This window comes from Tupaia chinensis, unplaced genomic scaffold, assembly GCF_000334495.1.
Source record: "Tupaia chinensis unplaced genomic scaffold, TupChi_1.0 Scaffold145870_1, whole genome shotgun sequence".
Classification (NCBI taxonomy): Eukaryota; Metazoa; Chordata; class Mammalia; order Scandentia; family Tupaiidae; genus Tupaia; species Tupaia belangeri.
In genome coordinates, this window is record NW_006205727.1 from 4,724,448 (window position 1) to 4,745,993 (window position 21,546).

Consider the following 21,546-nt stretch of genomic DNA (forward strand, 5'->3'; position numbering starts at 1 on the left):
CCTTCTCCTCCATTCTCCTCTCGGGATATTGGGCACGCACGCACACGCGCCCGGCGTGAGTTTTAAGCCACCGGGTCCGGGACGTGAACCACGGTCGACTACGTGGGAATCCAGCGACATAGCCATTACGCTAACTGCTGGTTCCCTCAAAAGATCTTTTTAAAGCAATAATTCATGTCACTGAACTGCACAAAAGTTTTAAGGAGCCAGCAGGTAGCATGATGATTAAGGTGCTGGACTCCCACATTGCCCACTATAGCTCAGGTCCTGAACTTAGTGGCTTGAAAATCACATTGGACACGTGTGCATGCATGCCCAAAGTCCCAAGAGGAGAATGGAAGAGAGGAGACTACAGCATAACCATCTCCCAACCCCCCCGGTCAGGGGTGCTTTATACCTCCCTGTCTGTCTCTGTTAGGCATATGAACACTATAGCATTAAAAAAAAAAAAAAAAAAAAAAAAAAAGTTTTAAAAACACCCTCCCCCACTGCCTATGGACTAAAGTTCAGATTCTAAGCTTGGCATTCAAATTTACTTTTAATCTGGAGCCTATGTTGTCTACCAATTTCATCTTCCTCTTATCTCCTTATATAACCCAAAGCTTTTATCTGTGTAATAGCTAGGCTTGAATATTTTAGAATCCCATATGGATAGCTCCCATATTTTCTTCATCAATTTCCAACTTTCTCAACCCATCTATGATCGTGAATTAGGACTCCAGAAAAATGTGTGTTTCATCATAAAATGAATGTGGTTTTCATTCAGTCATATGAACTTCCTTCTGTGGAAATTCATGGCTCGGCAATGAGTCATTGCATCACTAAGGACTCTGCAGAACTCTCACATTCCTTCCTACTTCCCATTTCAATCAATGGGCTTTTTCCATCACTTCCATTGCTTCTATGGCATGCAGAATCGGCTGGTGTGTTTGTTCATTTGCCAGTCTGCGTTCATGACCACCTCTGGTGCGTTTGGTTCCCCTTTTCTTTTGGCCCAGATTGTTCATCTCTAAAACCCATCAGCATCCAGTGTGTGTTAGGATTTGTTTCAGAGAGACTCAAGGGAATTACATTTTAGTGATTTTTTTGCCCACGTGTTTAGTGCCGTTAAAATGCCATTTATTTCTCTAGACTTGTAGGATGTTTTGCCAAACATGAAAGGAATCTTAACTGTATGTTACTCAAGGTTTGACGTTCAATAGTTTCATTAAAATGTTAAAATAGAAATATCCTTTAAACACGTCAGTATAAAGTACATGTTGCATTCCTACATGATGATTTATTCCATCTCACACATCAACCTTCATTATTTGGAGAAACACATCTCTGATTTTATAATGGAAGTCAATGGAAAAGAAAAAAATATTGCATACTGATTCACATTTACAGTCAACTTTTGATGTTTACACTCACTCAAGAATATAGTGCATACCCATGTAATCTGCTGTTGTAACCTCACACCAATTTAGTCTCCTGATGCTGCAGTATCACTGCTATCAGAGTGCCATCTAGTGGCTCATGTTGTGATAGCTTCTATTTGTTGAAGTGGAAGAGGCTTTAAATAATGGAAGGTCCAAAGAGATTCATTCTTTGTTACAACGCAGGGATATGACAGTGGTATAATAGTGGCAATAGAAAAATGTTGAGTCACCCAAAAATGTATAGGAGATGATGTGTAAATTCTTATTTAGCTAATATAATGAAGAAATAAAGCTATTAGAATCATTAAATATATGTGTTAACTTATTGTATTATGATACACAAACCATCCAGGCATTCACAGTATAGTAAGAACCAGATACAGTAAAATACCTTTGACCCTAACCTAAGTTAGATTAAATTTTAGCCTTCTCATGCAGATGGTACCTAAGGATTAAATACCAATTTTCACTGTAGAGTAGTAAGCAGTATTTTTGAGCTTTTTAGTTGCTTGGATTTTAAATGAAATGTTATTCTGTGGGTTCTGTGGTCTAGTGGTTAAGGGAGCCAGATGCCACACAGCCTACTGTGGTTTGAATCCTGGCTCTAGAGATTTGAAAAACATGTCATGCACTGCCTGTGTGCCCCAAGCGGACAGATGAGGTTGCAACATGACCACGCCCCATTAAAGGGTAATTTCTCCCTCTCTCTCTCTGGTGAGCACACATGCCCTCTGGTAAATTTCTTTTTAAATTATTCTGTATTTATAAAGGATCAAACCAGTAGTGTTCAGCATGAGTGGAACATATCATGATAGCATTTTAATGACCTTTTGTAGAATCATAACCATAATAACATGATCTTATATATTGCCTTTTTCCTAGTGAATATTTAATAAAGATTGACGGATAATGGTAATGATTTGTATCTTTTAGTTTGGAATTGCTTTTACAAGTTTTATTTTCTAACCATCTCAAAATGAAAGATGAAATTCCTTTCATTGCTACATAATTTTTCATAGGCAAGCTAAAAGGGGATGAATGGATTTGCTGTTGAAAGGACAGAAAAGCAAAATCATATTGTTACAAATAGTATTGGGGAAAAAGTACAAGAACTAGTCATTGCATGTTTGCCCTTGAAATATATTATTACATTATTATTATAAAACATGTTGTATGTATTATTATCGAATGAACCGTTATTACAAATACAATCACTTCACAATAATTTTCCTTAAAGTAGATGCAGAAAACAGAAATATTAACCAGTTTCATTTATTAAATTCTTAATGTAGGCTAAGTGCTTTACATATGTTATCTTTTTTTTCTCTCTTTTTAGAGACAAATTTTTGCTATGGTGTGCATGCGCACTCCACAGAGACAGAGAGACAGAAAGCTAAAAATCACCCACCCACCCACACCACCCTGGAGATGGCCATACAGCGATCCATTCTCCCCCATTCTCCTCTCGGGATTTGGGGCACGCAGGCACACACCCTCGGGGTGAATTTCAAGTTGCAGGGTCCAGGACTCAAACCGTTGTTGACTCTGTGAGAGTCCAGCTCCTTAACCAATATGCCACCTGCTAGTCCTGGTACGGTTATCTTCAGAACAACCATAACAATCATTTTACAACTGAAGAAATCAAGGTTGCATTGCTCTGTAAGGTATTCCAAGCCACGCTACTAGTAATTGGCCACTTTTAAATAAAGTCTAAGAGTGTTTGATTCGGAGGTGCCCCGGCGCTCACGGCGGTGGTGGCTGTGCAGTCTACAGCATGGTGCACCCCAGACACCCTGGCGCGGGTGGCAGGTACTACCCAGCCGCGTACCACGGGCTCCCGGAGGGCCTGCGTTTCCCACACAAACTCAGGATCCGTCGATTGGTTACTTCGCTGCAGTAGCCAGACAGGATGGGCAAATCGCTGCTGATGAATTTTAGAAATGTCTGACCCAGTCGGGCATTGCGGAAGGATACAAACCTTTTAACCTGGAGACTTGTCGGCTTATGGTTTCAAAGCTGGACACAGAGATGTCCAGCACTACGGGTTTCAATGAATTTAAAGAACTCTGGGCTGTACTGAATGGCTGGAGACATTTCATTAGTTTTGACAGTGACAGGAGTGGAACTGTGGATCCTTGAGAGTTGCAGAAGGCCCTGACAACAAGGGGATTTAGGTTGAGTCCCCAGGCGGTGAATTCAATTGCAAAAGGATATAGCGCCAATGGGAAGATCATCTTGGGTGACTACAAGGCCTGTTGTGATCAAACTGTGTCAAGCTGAGGGCTCTCAAAGATAGCTTTCGAAGGAGACAGGAGGCTGCTCATCAATGTGTTGTGCATTTCCCATATGATGATTTCATTCAGTGTGTCATGAGTGTTTTGAGTCAAGAGGAAACTGAACGTAATCCACATTCTACCTGGAGTTCTCTTTTGCTGTTACTCTTTGCCTTCAATAATGTGTGTAAAGATACATCATCACTTTCCCTTAACAGCTGTTGTTAAGGTTTATTATTTTATGTATAACTGAAGTTTGTTGCTAGTTATAATAAAAAAAATTTTTGGAACTTTAATAATATAAAGATTCAAGTCTATTGCACCATTTGTAACTTCCCTGAGCAATGATCAGTCACGCTTTATTTGCATGCTAAGACTCTTACATAAATTTTAATATACAAAATGTTTAAGATACATTATGAGATATCGAAAGTTGTGGATACTAAAAAACTTTGTGAGATACTAAAATTTTTCAAGATACTAAAAACTTTTAATCATATTTATTTTTGTTAATCTTCCCTCTCCTAGAGTGGCTTTAATGTATTAAGCATAGTGTGTGTGGAGAATTAGGTCAATGATTTAAACCCTCTTGGATACCAAAAACAACAACAAAAACAAAGCATGATAATTAATGTCAGAGTTCACCTTGATAGAAATTTAGCACAAGTTTTAAGACTTAACAGATATTTTGAAGGCCCTGTGAATAAACAAGGAACATGAGTGGTTGTTTTCTGTCACTTTAAAATCTGTTGAATAATTAGAGTAGTAAATATGATCTGTCACCAAGTCCTCCTTTGTCATCATCCATTTAAACCTGTGGTAATTGTACTTAAAATTCTTGTACTTGGGACCAGCAGTTGGCATAATGGCTATGTCGCTGGACTCCCATGTAGTCGACCACAGTTCGAGACCCGGACCCAGTGGCTTAAACTCACACCGGGTGTGTGTACGTGTGTGCCCAAGATCCTGAGAGGAGGATGGAGGAGAAGGGACCGCAGTGTGGCCATCCCCCCTTGGGGTGGGGGGTGATTTCTCACTTTCTGTCTCTCTGACATTCTGGTGAGTGAATGTGCCCTATAGCAAAAACCTCTCAAAAAAAAAATCTTGTACTTTATAAGTTTAACAATGGGGAAAGAAAACTGACAGAAAAATGCCAAGGGAATATATGAAAATATTAATTATGGTTATTTTTAGCTAATGAGATGCCAGGTGACTTTAATTTCCTTATGCGTTTCATTGTTTTCCAAATTTTCTATAATGTGTATGCTTTCCTTTTAAAGTCAGATGTTCATTTTTAGAATATTGATATATCCATTTTTGATATGCTTTGTGTTCATGCTTCACAAAACATGCACAAAGCAAAAGGACTGGGAAGAGTAGACCAAAATGTTGATCTGGCTACCCGTAGGAGTCAGGATTGTGTGTTCATTTTCTCCCTTTCTACACCCTTTCCACTGCTTTCCCAGATACTCTCTAGTAAGCAAGAAGTAATAGAAAAGTATTTTTAAAACCTGTTTTCTAACCATGGCCTTTCAAGTAAGATCTGGATACTTGTGCTGGCTGTGCCTCTTACCCTGTGCTTGGGGTACTTTAGACAACATGCAGAGTCTGTTTCTCCATCTTTAAAAAGGAATGATAATACTTCTTGGGATAGTTCTGCATATTCAAAAAAAAAGTACATTGGAATAACAAGCCCCAGAAATGTTTCTATTTCTTATGTTTAAAACTGGCTTTTGTTCTTTGTTTTTTGGGGGTTTTCTTATAAGAGCACACGATAAACCATGAAATTAGCGTATTATTTGCCAGCAGAGTAATCTGTCTTACTTTAGGGCACATGTGAGAATATCCATTCCAAGGAACAGTTGTCAACCAATGAAAATTTTAAAAAACTTTCTGAGGAAAAAAAATAAAAGTGTTTGATTCTGGACCCATACTCATAATTATGACTGAGAAAGTACTTTACTACCATGGTATGAAATATACATTTGAATTGTTCTCTACAAATCCTGGGCAAAAGCAGAGCAGCCATGCATTCTTTTATTCGCCAAAGTCAAATTGACAGGACAGCAAAACATAACCAATAGTTAACTCAGAGTAATATATTAGTTGGGGTTATAGAGTGGCTGGGGTGCCATTACTGCAGGAGCAGGGCTACCAATCTTTGGGGTAACGTGGTCATTAAATGTCAAGGGAGGTAAATGCCTTGTTGAAGTTTGAAAGGATGTGGTCATCTCCACAGGATGTTATATTTCCTTCTCTGGTTTCCTCCAAATGACTGTCATTAGGCTTTTTATTCATAAATTTTTATATTATAATTTACATTATCTCATATCTTTATCTTCTCTCAACAGTCTTTCAGGGTAAGGTCAGGTCAGTGATTTTTGCATTACTTGGAGCCCATCTTTATCTTTTTCTAAAGTTGAAAACAAACCACTGTGCCGGAGAACGAAGATCAAGACTCCAAGAATGAATTTTAGTGCCGTGGTCATACAAATTTTGCAAAATATGTTCTATGTAGCATATTCTTTGGGGCTGCATGTTAATTGGACACAATGCTAAGCAACAAGTATACGAGATTATATATAACTCCTAGTACATTTACTAGGTGCTAAACCAAGAAACAGGGAACTTGTCAGTGTGTTGAATGCTTTCTAAAAATTCCTGGATTCACAATCGGAGTGCATTGTGGTAAATACCATTTGCTGTCCTCCACACATTTAACCCTCTCTACTTGTCCCAACCAATGGAGCCTTAGTTTCAGGTAGCTGCTGCACTCTCTTCCTGTCTGAGAGAAAATGATCCTAGTCTAGGACCAGCGATGAATAACCATTGTCTACACCTATTTCAAGCAATCTCGTTCAGTGTTGAATGGGAGTGACCACATGACAAGTTTTGGACAGTGAGATTGAAATGGAAGTTTGGGGATGAGCCTCTAGGGAAAATTTCTGTCTTCCTGAATAACATAGATAAACTTGCAGTACATAATCTTTTTCTCTCTCTGCTCTTCCTCCTGGGAGGAAGGCATGATCCCTGGAGGCACAGCAGGCACTTGTGGCTATGACACGACAAACATGAGGACAGAAGTTTATTTTCTTTTCATCTAATTTTATTTTTTATTTTGCTAGAGGGCTCAAGTGTTTCCTGGAGAAACACACAGAGAGAGAGAGAGAGAGAGCAGTACATAATCTTTTTCTCTCTCTGCTCTTCCTCCTGGGAGGAAGGCATGATCCCTGGAGGCACAGCAGGCACTTGTGGCTATGACACGACAAACATGAGGACAGAAGTTTATTTTCTTTTCATCTAATTTTATTTTTTATTTTGCTAGAGGGCTCAAGTGTTTCCTGGAGAAACACACAGAGAGAGAGAGAGAGAGAGAGAGAGAGAGCCCTGGAGAAACACACACAGAGAGAGAGAGAGAGAGAGAGAGAGAGAGAGAGAGAGAAGCTTCTACAAGCTGACACAGAGTTGCTAGGTGATCAGATCCAATACCCATGGTGGTTCTTGTCCTACACTGGTGAAGAATTAGACACAACCACAGAGAGAAGAGCAAAGTGGAGTTTATTAGGGAAGGAGGAAAAGCTTCCAATGGAATGGAGGGGAGGGCTTTTATCAAGCAGTGGGAGCAATGGGCTGCCTCTCTGACAGTAAGTGTGGGTTTTAGAAACTAGTTACATGGTAGTCTGAGTGATTCATTACCCTATTCTTCCTGGGGTCAGCAGACAGACAATAGGGTTCTATACTTTTTGTTAGAATAAAGTTACTACATAGAAACTATTGTCTTAGCTACAGTTGATTTGAGTCCCAGTGCAGCCAGCTTTGGGCTGTGAAAACTTAGCCACTGTGATTCCATCTTGGCTTTACCCTGTCTGTGTGCTCAATATTCCTATCTCCTATCTTATTAGCAAGGAGTCATAAATGCTTTAGAGACATGTAAGAGAGGTATATATTGGACATTAACCAGATCGTTGAAGAAAAACAGAGACTTCATTAGAAAGAGGGACCAGCAGTTAGCGTAATGGCTATGTCACTGGACTCCCACGTAGTTGACCGCGGTTCGAGTCCCAGACCTGGTGGCTTAAACTCACGCCAGGGGCGTGTGCGTGCATGCCCAAGATCCCGAGAGGAGAATGGAGGAGAAGGGATTGTGGCGTGGCCATCCCCTCTGAGGGGTGATTTCTCACTTTCTGTCTCTCTCTGTCTGTCTGGTGAGCGCACGTGCCCTATAGCAAAAACCTCTCCAAAAAAAAAAGAAAAGAAAAAAACACAGTGACTTCCTTTTGGGATCTTACTCTATTTGCCTGTAAATGGGTCTAACTTCTATCTCAGTACTGCATTTTTGCAGGTCCAAAATGGCTGAAAATCAGCAGTTTTATAAGACTCAGCCAACTGTATGAGTTAGCACTAAAGTCGAGGTCATTTCGCTTCTCTAGTAGCCCTGATACCATCCAGAGAAGGTATTTTTTAAGAATATTTCTGATCTTGGGAACCAGCAATTAGCATAATGGCTATGTCGCTGGACTCCCACGTAGTAGACCGCGGTTCGCGTCCTGGACCCAGTGGCTTAAAACTCACGCCGGGCGCGTGTGCGTGCGTGCCCAAGATCCCAAGAGGAGAATGGAGGAGAAGGGATTGCGGTGTGACCATCCCCCCTGGGGGGTGATTTCTCACTTTCTGTCTCTATGTCTCTCTCTGTCTGTCTGGCGAACGCACACGCCCTATACTGAAAAAAACCTCTCCAAAAAAAAGAGAAAAAAAGAAATATTTCTGATCTTGAGAAATAGTAAGCAAACTAGTAAACAAACTCACTGAGGGGAAAAGGTCCTGATTCGTCGACATATGTGATATATATACTCCTACCATGGGGCATTTTAAGCTGCCAGCTTGAGGCTACCGAAGGAGTTGGAAAGAGAAGAGTGCGGTCAGCTTTGGTGCCTGGGCACCACAGCCAGAGCTGCCTGCCGCCACTGCGCCTTGCTGTAATGCACCATGGCCGAGCTCCTGTTAGAAAGTAATTTATTCCTATTGTTATGTCCCTTTGTAGGGTTGAAACAAAGGTAGGAGGAAACAATATAATTAAGATTTGGAAAAACTGACAGTAGAAATGTGTGTTTTTCTCCTTTGATTCATTTTGGAAGAGAGATTAAAGAAAATATGTGAGAGGGGCCAGCAGGTGGCATGGTGGTTAAGGGTGCTGGACTCCCACATGGCCAATCAGGGTTCTAGTCCTGGACCTGGTGGCTCGCTCTCTCTCGCTCTCTCTCTCTCTCCCTCTCTGATCAAATTTAAGTAGATAAATAAAATTAAATAAAATAATTCTTAAAAAAAAAAAAAAGAAAATATGTGAGAGTAGCCACCAGGGAAACATAAAATAATACTTAACTAACATGATTTATTTTTCTTTTACCAATAAATTCTTCTATTGCTTAACTCTATTAAGTCGTCACTTTAAAAATGGACAAAAAAAAAAGGAAAAGAAAAATATCCTTCGTTGGTTATTTGCTTCTTACTGGCTCGTCAGGAAAGTCACACATTTTTGCACAGAAAAATAGGTCACATCTTTTCAGACAATCCAATAAAAAGCAGGACTTTGTTGCAGTTAAAGAAGGTGAAGCATTTGACTTCCATTTGGGGCAGCGACTTTTCCTAAGTCCCCCTTTCCTCTCCACGCACACCACATTTTCTCTAGCTGCTAACACTTTCTCTAGCTGGTTAAATGCCGAACGACTGCCTGGTTTTTAAACATTGACTTTTCTCACGAGTTTTAGCTAACTAGCCCAAGAAACCATTGACTTTCTTTCACTTTAAGCTTAAATGAAGCTTCAGCACCAGATAAAGTCTGTGCATTGCTTGCCCCTCTTCGCCCTGACTCTTTTACCTTCTCTTAACCGTCCTGCTATCTTCAAAAAACGCAGGACAGAATATGCCAGCAGTTACCGCTGGTGAATTTCTTTTTGTGCTGTTTTTAGGGTTTCATTTGTTCATTTTTGGACCAGAGTTGATTTGTGCTTTTGGCCAGAAGATCAACTTAGACTAGCTATCCTGCCTATAGAGACGGCACGGCAACAGTGCAAATTTGAGTATGCAATGATCCCATCTGAACCTGATATCTTGTCAAGCCAGAGAATTGTGACCCAACTGAGACCGCTCCTCTTACTCATCCTTCAAGTCTAGTCGGTAACGATAACAGTGAATAGTTACTCTTTAATATGTGCCAAGCAGAGAGCTAAGCCCTCTGCCTGCATAATTGTATTTAATCCCCACAATATTTCAGTGTGTTAAATTAATACTCCCATTTTATAGATGAGAAAACTGAGCACAAATCAGTAAGCAACTTGCCAAAGCCATGCCATAGTAGCAGAGCCTGCAAAATTTGAGCCCAGGCATTCAATCTCCAGAGCTTACCATCTTCACTGCCATATTCTACTATGCTGGCAGAATTATAATAAATTCTCCTTCTTAATTACTTCTCAAATACATTTGTCCCTTCCTCAGTAAACCCACCGACTTAGCACCAGTGAGGCTCATCATGGGTCTTGCCTAGATTTACTGTGATAACCTCTTAATTGAACTCCCTATCTCTGGTCTTTTCTTCCCTCTAATGTGTCCTCTACCCTGCTGACAGAGTGTTTTTGCCAAACTGTAAATCTCATCAAGCTCCGCCTTGAAGCTTTCTGGATAAAGTTGAAACTTCATCTCATATAATCCTAGCTCTTAATAACCCACCTTTCTCTATCCCTACTCCTAGCTCACCTGACAGTGCAGCCCTACTAAATTTTCCTAAACCTGTTAAGCTTTCACAGACTTTGGGCATACCTTACTTTCTGCCTAGAATGTGCTGACTGCCTCTTTCACAAGTGACTAATTTCTGCAAGTCCTTCAAAGTGCTAGTCAAGGGGGTATTTCTTAGTCCTTTCTCACCTTTCACAGTGTCCTGGGCATAGCCTACATCACAGCTGACTTCAAGTTCTCACTCAAAGAGACAGACAGACTGACCAAGAATCAAAGAGGAGGCTTTCAAGTCAGAATGCTTAGTATTCCATAAAGCACAGTATTATAGCATTCACAAAGGAATGCATCATTATTTGAAATGCTACGTTTTAAATGTGAAAGACACTTTCACTACTCAAGAATTCTTGGTCATAACGTGTGTGTTTCTAAATGCACTTGTGCAATTCTTGTCACTTGTCAAATCTACTGGGAGGAGTACTGTAAAGTATTTTTTATGGCAGATATAATTTTTAGCTTTATTTCCCTTGGCAGTTGTAGCTTTTGGTTTATTTATTTCTTGGTGCACTTTCTTCATTTCCAAAAAAGGCTTCAGGTACCAAAATAACCACAAAAGAGATGTCAAAAAAAAAATTTTTTTTTTTTGGCAATGATCCAAGTACTACCTGTTGCTCAACTTTATAAGTTGAGATTTGACCCAGGAAGGTTGTTCATTGTTGAAGAAAAAGTGAGTGCATTCCATGGGTTGGTAGCACTGGAATGTCATTACTTTATAATTAAATGGAGAGTAAGAGGGACCGACCTGGAACCAGTGTGTGATATCATCTCTACTCCTAAGATAGATTCCAACAGAGCTGAGCCTCCCACCAAATGCCCCTCATGCGCCTCTCCTCAGCAGTCATTTTGATATTGGATCTTCTGTGCAGTTGATCAATTGATTAATAATTTGTTTGTGCAGATGAAAATCAAATAGCAAGAGGATACCATAGCCTAGTTTGAAGAGCACTTGGACATGGATTGTCCAAAACATATTTGCTTAAAGGTACATTAAGAGAGTGTTCATTAAGAGACATCATAATTAACAAAGGTGTGGGAATTCTTCAGAATCCACGCAGAGAATAAAAACAGAAGGTAACAAACCAGTAAGAACCATAAGCCTTCCTTTCCTATATGATGCTAGAAATATAAATATTATGGAGTAATGTAGAAGTTACAGTTTTTAGTAAATATTTAAGTCTTATAAACCTTTAAAAGACTCACAACCTTCTGAACACCTTTGCACTGGGTTTTATTGGTACTGGAATCAAGTCTTGCCTTCTTTTATTTGCTTTCTGTATCTTAAGAACTAGAAATGTAAAAAATTACATTTTTCAAAATCACCTAAAGCAAAAGTTTTAAATGTGATCTGGGTTTTGCTAATGTGTGTGAGTATATACATATAATAAAATAGAATTGCAGGGAAGCCCACCACTGTGGTTGTGGAAGCTGGCAAGCGAGTTTGCCAAAACATAAGTCTGTGGTAGCTGTACTTCACGTTCTCATCTCCAGTTCTCAGCTGCATGGGTGTGAGCAGTTGCGATAGTGGCAGATGTGATAGCAAGGGCAGTGGTAACAATGGTGGTTAGACCAGAAACTGATTGTCCAATAGAAGTCCCATGACTTTTTGACAATTTTGTATCTAATTACCTACATTAAATCCCCTCCTAATTAAAAAACCTGAACAGCTTTATATTGCATGCACTGAACTCTCATATAACATCTAAATAGCAACCCAAAGGGGCTTGACTTATTAAAGAAAACACCTGTAATTCAACATCTGCTCTTAACACTGCTATATCTCTACTGTGCCAGGTCAGGAGAAAGACTCCAAATCTGAGAAAATGGTTGCTGAAGATATGTTCATGGATATAGTACTTTCATGTGTGCCTTATGGTTTAAAGTATATGTGATAGAAAATGGTAGATCAATAGATATAGAAGGTATCTATGTCTATGGAAGCAATGATTTCTGAATTAATGAAGGGCCATGATATGAAACTATTCCTTGTAATCCTTAGTAGTTCTCTCCCTGCACCCTCTACTCTACTGAATTCTTTGCCAAACATCTGGATGTTGAAGTACCCCAAAGCCTATACCTTGGATGTCTCTCTGCACCTATACTCATTCTTGTAGTGATCTCATCTGGTTATTTGATTTTAAATACCATTATTATGATAATGACTCCAAGTTCTCAAAATCTGACTTCCTACCTAATCATATGGTTAAGTTTATTCATGGATAAGTTGGGGAAAAATTGTGGGGAAAGGTAGGTAATTGATTAATGAATGGTTTTGTTTTCTGGGTTTTTTTTTTCCAATTTTTTATATAGGGCATGGGGTGCTCACTGGAGATAGAGACAGAAAGAGGAAGAGAAAAAGAGAGGGAAACTGAGAAATCACCACCAGAGAAGGTAGCCACAGAGCAATCCCTTCTTCTCCACTCTCTTTCAGCAATTCTGGGCACACACACACATCAATTCAATGTGTTTTTCAAACTGCCAGGTCTGGGACTCAAACCACACAGCCAGCCATGTGGGATCCAGCCACCATAACCTCCATGCCATCTGTGGGCCCAATAATCAGGTATTTTGTTCTTTAAAATCCATATAATTAGTGATTTTTTTTAAAAATCTATACAGAGCATCTCTGAGAACAGAACATTTCTATTACACTGAGACTCCTGTTCTATTTAAAAAAAAAAAAAAAAAACAATGGAGACCAGCAGGTGGTGTGGTGGTTAAGATGCTGGACTCTCCCACACGGCTGATCACGGTTTGAGTCCTGGGACTTGGTGGGTTGCTTTCTCACTTTCCAACTCTCTCTCTGTCTCTGTCTCACTTTGGTCAAATTAAAATAAATGAATGAATAAATAAAATTAAATTAAATAAATAATTCTTTTTTAAAAAATGTTATAAAATTGTAGTGCATTTAAAGTATTTACATTTAATTAATTATTACCTTTAAAGTACACACAAATACTATTCTTCTACTTACCATTGCTTTTGGTATGGGCCCAATGATTTCCTGCTACCTCCTATACCTGGTCCTATAACCCATGTTACCTGCTAGCACCAAGCAAGACTTTGGGCAGGTGAGGGCAGGGACAACTATCTGATAACTGTCCTTCCTCTGAACAAAGGGAAGTGGAGCTGGGTTCACCACAGCTGGCTTTCCCACCCTCACCCACTCACATGCAATGTTGTTATCTTCAAATAGTACAGTTCACTGACAAAGACTCCCTTCTTGATCAAACTTTAGTCATGTTCCTCTGAGTCTTTTTCTCTACTAGGCCTTATCCTTGGTCTTCGAGCCAAATTTTAGTAAGAGTCTTCTCACCCTTAACTTATCAAATCTCTATTAATAATTTCCATCCACAGACCCCTCCTGTCCTACCTGTTGACTACAAATCCCTAGTAGCCCTGGCTGTATTCCAAACTGAGCTTGTTTCTATACTGAAGTATCTCTCCTGTACTGTAATAGTTCAAATAAAATCCATCGTGCCATTTCTCCTTTTACTTTTCCTGTGACACTTTGTAATCTCTCAAAAGCACAAGCTTACTCTTACTGGAAAAATCACCATAACTTCAGAAAAGGATTAGACTGGAATTAAGTCATCATATTGGGATAAAATGGGTGAAAGAAGAATAGACTAGAATGAAGTCATCACATTAGAGGTCAGATGAGAGACCTGCTAATTCTGCCACCATGCGCTGAAGTGTAAGACACTGAACTAAATCAGAGAGAGGGTGAAGGCTGACCCTGAACAAATCCAGAGTCAGTATTTTGTCTTCTGCTTATTACCTCTTTGATAGCATCTTTTAGTATGCACGGAACACTGAGTTCAAGAACCCATTGCACTATGGCTAGCAGCCCATACCTAAATTATGGCATCCTACTTAGCCGCCAACTTTCTATGCTTAATATTTTCTCTCCACCTTTGGCCATCATCCAACTTTATCAGAACTGTGCCTGTTCCTTCAGAGAACTATTTTGGTTTAAGTATCCTGATGGGAAGCGATCCTAAAATATAGTAACTCTAAGGAATAAAATACAATAGTTTGAGGTGGTATTTCTCTTAGTATTTGTGTGTGGGGGGGTTCTTTGTTTGTTTTGGGGGCTTTTGTTTTTTTGTTTTGTTTTGTTCTGTTTTCTGTAGAATACATATGCTCTCCAGAGAGAGATATAAAGAGAGGGAAAGTGAGACATCACGCCCTGGGGGGGGGGGGATGGTTGGCAATGGTGTAATGCCTTCTACTTCATTCTTCTGCAGGGATTTTGGGCATACACACAAACATGCCTGGTGTGATTTTCCTGCTGCTTCAGGATTTGAACCAAACAGTCAGCCATGTGGGATCCAGCACCTTAACCTCCATGCCACCTGTTGGCCCAGTGTTCGTATTTTTAATAGGTAGCATTTTTTTGAATCTATGAAGAATCCTGATTATAAAAAGTTGTTGAGAATTGTATTGGCCCTGATACTTAGCCTGGGCAATAAAAATAATTAATAAAAACCACACCTACTGTTTAAATGAGATTGACTTTACTCTTTCTCCACCTTCATCAGCATAACTTTGTCTTTCCAGGAGTCTTCTGCTAGATAAATGGTTTGTTCATTATGAGAACTTCCCAGAAGACTCATCACCCTTTAAAATTCTGACTTTCTTACCTTCTTGTTTCCACCAATTTTGAAGTGTTATATTCTGATCCTTACCCAATCCTGAACCCTACTGTGATCACACTTTCAATTTTCAATCAGTTCTGTCCTTACCTTCCCCTACTCTGAGACAATACCAGAGCTTGTGAGGTGGTGGTTACTCTTGCCAAGGTAAGTGATAACTCAGTTTTGTCTTAGCAGCAATTTTCATTAGTAATATTTGAGAAACTAGATTTTTCTCCTTTTATTTTTTTCAAGATCTCACTATGTTGAGCTTATTCCACCTGCCTCAGCCTGCCCAGGTGACTGGCATTACAAATGCATATCACTACACCTGGCCTTTAGGTTGGACCAAAATGGAACCTGAGCCTCTCCTGTCTCAGCCTGCAGAACACGGCATCTTTGCAGCTATGCCACTGTGGCTGGGCCTGGGTAATCAACCTTTGATGACTCAGGAAGCTTGTATTGAGATGTGAGTCTATCATTTTACACCTTAAAATCATTTGACACCATTTAAATGCAAGGGTGGTCATAAACTAATTTCTTTCAAATTTACTATTAGATAGTACAAAGGTTGAGGCCAGAAAATGTGTAGTTCTCAGGATACACTAAAACCATAATGAATCCATAAGACGCCAGAATTCCACCAATCCTCAGAGACCCCAGAACTCATATGGACCACTACAGTGTCCACATTATGTGAGTAGGAATACAAACATGGCTGTCTTTTTGGAGAAGAGAAAGGAGATATATAAGCTACCACATGTTTTCCAGCATCTGTCTTTGAAGCATCTAAGTATTTGACATGGTAGTAAACTTAAAGAGAAACTGTGCTTTTCTTCCTAGTCAACTTAATGAATATTCATATTTAAGACACTGGGGTAGGGGGGGGAGAAAAAGAAGAAAAGAAAAAGAAAGAAACCACTAGATGGCCCTAAAGCCCACCTTTCTCAATACACACAATTACATGTACTCTGGCCAGAAGCAGAAGGAAAAAAAAAATCTAGTCCTTTGCTTATGAGTAAAAACTGGGAAAAGATAATTCATATAAAGGCATAAGGTCTATCCTGTGCTTACTTAATTGCTTAAGAGAATCAAGTCTTATTTCTTTAGCATGGTAGCATTTTTCTCTCTGGGAACATAGAGACACATGCTATAGTAAACAACTTCCCTTCAAAGTATGTGATTTTCACAGTTGATGATGTATAGGTGGTTTGTTTTCTAGTGTTGAACACACTACGAAAGCTTCTGAGCAGGAATTCCACAGTGAAGAAATCCAGTTTCTAAGAAATCAGGCTGCGACTCACTGAGTTGTTTGACTAGCATAAGAAACAGAATGTTGCACTACCATGTGCTCGCACGTGTACAGTGTCTCTGGCTCCGACGGCCCGCAGTCCTCTACCATGGCACTCCCAGCCTGCGTTAGTTCCTGTTAGCCTGTCAGCTGCCCTGCAGGAGCAAAGGCTCTGGTTCTCTTTTCCAAGGGTTCTTCCCATTGCCTACTTCAATTGGTCATTAAAGTGTCCCTGCCATGACAGCACCAGGCATCATATAGGTGCTCAACATGTATTCACTAAAGAAATTTTACATGCTATTTAGAAGTGTTACTTATTACTTAAATTTAGTGCTATAAATCAGTTGATGTAGTCAAAACAGAAACACGATTAAAGGGAAAGGATGAAGTTCCACAATCATGTGAATGCAAAGTAGAGATGATGTATTAGCATAAGCAGTGAGCAGAAAGCACAAGTTCATCAGCCCTGGAAATTGAAGCCAAAGGTGTCCATGAGACCAGTAGGAAACCTTCCAGAGATGAGAAGGAATCTTGGAAAAGATATTTGATTTTCACAGCAGGAAATGGGTATTGAAGCCACATTGATTAAAATCATCCAAGGTCAAAACAACCTAGGAAATCCAACGTCTTTACATAAGCATTTTAAAATAGAAAATACACAGAGAAATGGGCAGCTGAAATGCACATGACAGAAAGGCTCTGAGTAAAGTGGCCCAGGAGCCTTGTGATGCTGGAGGAAATGAAATCAGCTGCAGGAGAGGGAAACGGCAGATTGGGAAGACAAGGTCCAGAGGAATAACTTTTGCAAGCACATCTGCAACGTGAGACAGCTGGCTGGACGCTCCCTGAACAAAACCATTAGGGTCAAGAGCAAGCATTTTTTTAGTCATTGCTCCAAATTCTTTAACATGCAAATGCCTTTATTTTTTTCCTGCTAAAGTAAAGGTTTATTTCATGAGTAATAGGCTAATAAGGGGAGAAAAATTATTCTGCTCTTTTTTTTGTCCTGTTGCTCCTATCACTCTGTCTCTTATTAATGTTAATTCTGTCTCAGAAGAGTGTATGCTTTTGTTATCTGGTAACAATGTCTGGGTTTTTCTATGTATTAGGATACTTTATTTGTTCTTGTTATAATGTATCCAGAAGTCTTTTTTAAAAGGCCACAGAAGTTTGATAGCTCATAAGCCCTTTTTTTCCCCTCTCAAGGAGCACCTGGTTCCCTTACAGGAGCATCCAGACTGAACCAGACACCTGAGGAAAGCTCCTCATAGCGACTCATAGTGCCTCATAGTTTCTTATTTGCAGATTCACTGATCACAATATGTAAATAAAATGGGTTCACTCATCAAACATCTGCTGAGTGCCTGCTATATAGTGTAGATACAAAAATAAATAAACCCAAAGTCCCAGACATGGGGAATTCAGATCTCAAAGAAGTTTTCTAGCAGAAAACTAGTGATTATAAGATACCATGGCAAGAATTGCAATGGAGATTCACATGGTATAAAGCTTTGGGCTACATGCTATATTTAGTAGTTAGGAGTCCATTCAGAGGCCAAGGAGATCCAATCAACACTCACCTAAGCAAAGAGGAGTTTCTGTCAGATAGCTAAAAGGGCAGAGGTGAGCAGTCCGGGGCTGATGCAGTAGCTCCACGACACCATCAAGTAGTCAGGCCTTTCTCTCTCCATTCCCAGCCCCCGCCATCTTTAGCTTGCAGGTGTTTGTCTTCATGCTTGCGGCCTTATGCTTGCAAAGTGGCTGCTACACCTGGAGACATTGGCTCTGTGCGTGTTCTAGGCAGAGAGAACAGGTAAGAGCAAAGGACAAGATGAAGCATCCTACCCCATTCTGTCTCTCATTAGGAAAGCAAAAACATTCCCAGGGACCACAGTACATAGACATTCTCTTATATTTCACTCATCACAGCTGGGTCATAGGGCCATCATGGCCAAAAGGCGGCTAGCAAGGAGGATGCTTGGGATAGGAGTTTGGCTAGCAACCTATAGAGCAGGAATCCCTAACGCATTGCACAGCTCTCGGTCATTCTCTCCCACTCAGTTACTCTGAACACAGGCAGGAACAGCCTAGGGCGTGGTCCTCAGCTATGCCTGGGATTCTTGCTCTTTCAAAACAGTTCACTGGAATAAGATGCAGAGTAGGAATTTGGTCGTTTGGAGGATTTCCTTTTGTTTATATTTAGTTTGTTCATGTTGAACTGAAAATTCTAAGAAGAGGAGGTAAGACCAGTCTTGTGGCTTAGTGACTAAGGGGCTGGATACCACATGGCTGACTAAGTGTTGAATCCCAGCCCTGGCAGCTTGAAAAGCATGTGTGCATGTGTGTCCAAAGTCCAACTGAATGTAGAAATGGAGGAGGAGGAACTGTGGTGTGACCATGCCGCATGTAGAAGGGAGGGCATGTTTTCTTCCTCCCTCTTTCTCACTGTCTCTCTCTGGGAAACATGTGTGCCTTCTGGCAAATTAAAAATAAATAAACAACCAAATAAAATGAAGGAGTTACTATGTCTCCTTAAATACATATAAGGGGTCTTTAAAACATTCATGAAAAATATATACTATAAAACAACTGTGCAATAATATTTTGCACCAAAATAAACTTTACTTTTATTCCATTTTTCCATAAATTTTTTAAGTACCTTCATATATCCTTTCCTTCTCTGGAGCTCAATATCTCTTTTATTTATTTATTTGGTTGTTTGTTAATTATTTTAGTGCCAGAGAGTGTGTGCACGCACAATGGAGAGAGAGTACTTGCAACAGGCCCGGTCACACACAGCCTTCTCTTCCAATCCTCCTTCCCAACAGGATCTTGGGCAGGCACGCACATGTGCACGTGTATGTAGTGTGTATTTGTTTCAGATTTCAGGGAACCAGTAGCCCCAAGCCTATTTGCCGATGCCGTGACTGAAACCTCACCACTTCGCTGGTGTTCTCACTGACTCTTTATAGGAAAACTGAATATGGCCTCTCCCAGGGGATCCACTGAAGGAGCTCCAGTCTCCTACCTGTCAAATAAGTAAATGGAATTCACTAGGCACTCAGCACATTACAGGCATTAAACTTCTTCACTCCTTCAACAATAACTTTATGAGAAGTTCTAATACCATCTATTTAACAATGAGGACAAAGCACACAAACATTAAGTTGCTTTTCCAAGGTCACATGGTTAGTAAGTAGTAGAGCAGGGATTCAAATTCAGTCTGCCTTTATGGGGCACTAGGAAGAGACTCTTAGCATAAAATCTCCTCGCCCTGCCTGCAGGAAAATGACAGTCTCATCAGATTTAGGCTGTAACACTGGGCCTCTGCAATCAGCTCTAAGGCAGTATAGAAAGTTCATAGTTAGCACTAATAATTAGGTATATAAAGCAGTTTGTGATTGTAATTGTTAATTTGTTAAGTCTATAAATATTTTTTGAACTCCTGTTATGTGCTCAGTACTGCTCCAGGGCCCAGAAAATAAACTGTGAGCAAGATAGCTTGGGGCCGCCCCTGAGAGTTTGGTCTCCAGGGAAGACAAACAAATAAATGAAATTTGATAAGTGATATAATAGGGAAAGCTCACAGTACTGTAAAAGCACATTATGGAGGCCAGCAGGTGGTGTGATGGTTAAGGTGCTAGCCTCCCACGTGGTTGCCTGTGGTTCGAGTCCCGAGCCACACCAGTCACATGTCCGTGAGTGCCCAAAATCCCAGGGGAAAATATTGAGAAGAGAATGCAGCATGGCCATCCCCCATGGACGGTGACTTTTTATTTTCCTTCTCACTGTCTTTCTATGGCAAGTGCATGTACCCTATGGCTAAAACCTAAAAAAATAACAACAATAAATAAGTAAAAGTACATTATGAGAGGATGATTCCTTTTTTGAGGTGAAAATAGGGAGCTTTTCCAGAAGTGCCTCTAAGAAGTGGTATTTCAGCCCTCTGAAGTATGGAACTCAACCAGTCATAAAAGCTAATGAAAGAGAACATTTGGGGTAGAAGTTATGTATGTGTGTGTTGGTGTATGTATAGAGTTAGAAAAACCTGATTTGTTGGGGAATTGGGAAGAACTGGAAAATGTCTAGGGTAAAAATTCAAGGAGATAGAAGAGGTATGCAAAAGTGGAGTCTGGAAGAACCCTGTGACCTCCTAAGCCAATTCAAGGTCAAGTATTTTGTTTATGTATTTAATTTTTTTACAATTAGAACCACAATATCCCCAGTAAAGAAATCATATGTTATGGTTTCATATCATTTTTGTTCCTACTTAGCTTGTCAACTTCATGGTATACTGATCATTTAAAAATAAGATTTTTTTTTCCTTTGTTAACTTAAAATGCTTGGAAACGAAATACTTAATATGTGAATACATTTCCTAGAGGATACTTTCACAGACGAGTTCCACAAAACAAATTAAAGCTCTTACCAGAATACAGGATTTGGGGCATTGTCTTCAGGCCCCCAGACAGCTGTGCCAATCGTGTGGGTGGCTCACTGTGAGGCAGTGAGCGAGTGATCACTACTCTGCTAAATCACGAACGTAGGGTGTAAGAAGTCCCATCACGTGGAAGGAAGGGGGAGCAGGTAAGAAGGCAGAGCTACCTTTGTGAGAAACAAGAGAGGAGATCTGATCCCTGCGTTGTTTGAGAATGTGCTTTGTAGAAAATAGGGTGAATCTAGTGCCCATCCTGGAGAGATGTGGGCAGCCAAAAGAAATGGCCTCATGCTCGCTTCGGCAGCACATAGACTAAAATTGGAACGATACAGAGAAGATTAGCATGGTCCCTGCGCAAAGATGACATGCAAATTCGTGAAGTGTTCCATATTTAAAAAAAAAAAAAAAAAAAAAGAAAGAAATGGCCTCATCCCACTCATGGTAACCTGAAGCTCAGGGATCTCTATTCACGGAGTGGAAGCTGTCACAATCCCGGGGGATTCATACATTCATTCATTCATCCAGCAAATATGCCAGGGACACACAGCAATTTAAAAAAAAAAAAGGCACAGGAACAGCAGATGGCACAACAGTTACGTCACTGGACTCCTTCATGGCTGACTGCAGTTCGAGTCTTGGACCCAGCAACATAAAATTCATGCCAGGCACATATGTGTATCCAAAATCCCAAGAGGAAAACAGA

The 21,546-nt window shown here is 40.1% G+C and overlaps 1 non-coding gene and 1 pseudogene across 1 annotated transcript; both read left to right on the forward strand.

Moving 5' to 3' along the window:
- Window positions 1-3,195: 3,195 nt before the first annotated feature.
- On the forward strand, window positions 3,196-9,865 carry LOC102477307 (sorcin pseudogene; annotated as a pseudogene).
- An 11,266-nt stretch (window positions 9,866-21,131) lies between these two features.
- LOC114006171 (U6 spliceosomal RNA) lies at window positions 21,132-21,238 on the forward strand. Its single transcript, XR_003547927.1, has one exon. It is a non-coding gene; the product is annotated as a U6 spliceosomal RNA (small nuclear RNA).
- The last annotated feature ends 308 nt before the right edge of the window (window positions 21,239-21,546 follow it).